The sequence below is a fragment of the Sceloporus occidentalis genome, unplaced genomic scaffold (genome assembly GCF_023333645.1).
Source record: "Sceloporus occidentalis isolate IW3139 unplaced genomic scaffold, rSceOcc1.0.p SCAF_8, whole genome shotgun sequence".
NCBI classification, from domain to species: domain Eukaryota; kingdom Metazoa; phylum Chordata; class Lepidosauria; order Squamata; family Phrynosomatidae; genus Sceloporus; species Sceloporus occidentalis.
In genome coordinates, this window is record NW_028316988.1 from 24,035,999 (window position 1) to 24,037,951 (window position 1,953).

The window sequence follows — 1,953 nt, forward strand, 5'->3', positions numbered from 1 at the left end:
GACCCACGTTCGAGGGCGCCCCCTTTCGGCCACCGGAGGGCGCTCCATGGCAACGCTTTTATTTATTTGTCTCTAGGATTTATATCCCGTGTTTGTCCCACAATGGAATTTATAATAATAATAATAATAATTTATGGCACTAATACAAGGAATTATTCATTTGGGAGCCGCAGAGGCCAAAGTGTACAATTGCAGCCACCGGAGGGCGCCCGAGAGCAAGGAATGAGGCCTTTCGTTGCCTTTGAGGACAGACAGGAAGGAATGTCCGCTTCCCGCCAGCAGAGGGCGCAAATCCATAGGGACCATAATGGAAGGAATCAGTCCTTTGGATATAGATAAATATCCCCAAATGCAGCCACTGGAGGGCGCCCGAGAGCAAGGAAGGGGACGCTTTGGAGGCTTCGGACAGACAGGGGGCAATGCTCCATTTTCGCCACAGGAGGGCGCTTCATTGGGAACGCCAAGGGAAGGAGTTCGAGGGTTAAATAGGGGAATGCTCTATGCGTCACTGCGGCCACTGGAGGGCGCGCGAGAGCAAGGGGCCTTTGGCGGCTGCTTGCGATCCACGGCCGAGATCGCCTCCTTTCGGCCACCAGAGGGCGCTCCAACGTTGCTTTTGAACTATAATTCCCATAATTGCCCAGGAAAACATGGCCGCCGCTTCTGTGGGCTAAAGGATTATGAAAATTATTGTGGGAATTCTACTCTCTGGAGCCCGTCAAATGTTTTGGAATGAAATTCTCATAATCCTTTAGCCCGCAGGGGCGGTGGCCATGTTTTCCTGGGGGATTATGGGAATTGTAGTCCAAAAATTCCACTACGGAAGCGCGCAACCCACCCAGTCCTTCTTTTGGGGCGCCCTCTAGTGGCGGAATGGGCGAACTCTTCCATCAGTCTTTACAAGCCTCCCAAGCGCCCTCTTGTGGCTCCTTTCTCGCACTGCAGCCTCTGAGGATTAATCCCTTCCTTGATCGATGGAAAGGGACCTTGTAGCGCCTTTGAGACCAACTCTTCGAAAGAGATTGTTCATTTATTTATTATAAATGATCAAATGAAAACAAATTATCTAATTTATTTATATACACACATACGTACACATACATATATAAAGATTATAGTTTAAATTTTATACATACATATATATGTATATATACTGGTAAAAACACTTGTATAAACAGGATTGGTGACTTGAATGTCAGTGTCAGGGGTCTTGGAGGACACTTCCCATCATCCTCACAAGGCACAGCATGTCGGGGGGTTGGAGGACACTTCCCATCATCCTCAGACCATGCAGAGGTTGGGGGAGGTCTCCCTGCAGCCTGTCTGCACCCTTGGCCCCCTCAAGCCCCTTTCCGGACATTCCCAGAATCCTTGAGCCCTCCAGAGCCATGGGCATGAGTTGGGGGTGATGGGAATTGTAGTCTGACTCTCACTGGCTCTTGTGTTTGTGTACACAGTACAACACAATAGCGAAGTCATAAAACACGCACACTCTGCCTCTGCTCTGCTAAGCCCCCTTCCCTTCCCTTCGGCAAGAAGAAGAGGATGAAGAAGAACTCGGGGCAGTCGAAGGGGAAGCGTTCTGCAGAGGGAGGCTGGTCCCACTCTTTCTCTGTCCCTCTCTTTCCCTGCTGCACCTTCTTCAGAGGAGCCTGGTCAGCGAGTGACGGACGGAGAGGGGCTCCAGATGACCGCCTCCCGGGACTTTCCTTGAAAACCAGGAGGGGACATTCCCTAAAACCAAAAACTGTGCAAGTCCTGGGTAGAAGGGGGACATGGCAACCCTACCCAGAATCCAGGCCATGCTGGGAGCTGCAATACCAAAAAGAGGAACCTTTGGCCTTCTGCTGCCCTCTGCATCCACACCAGACGCTGCAAATAAATCAAACCACACTAGATCAGGAATTAGAAATAAAGACACCAACAAAGGAATGCAAGAAGGAGGGTGTTTTT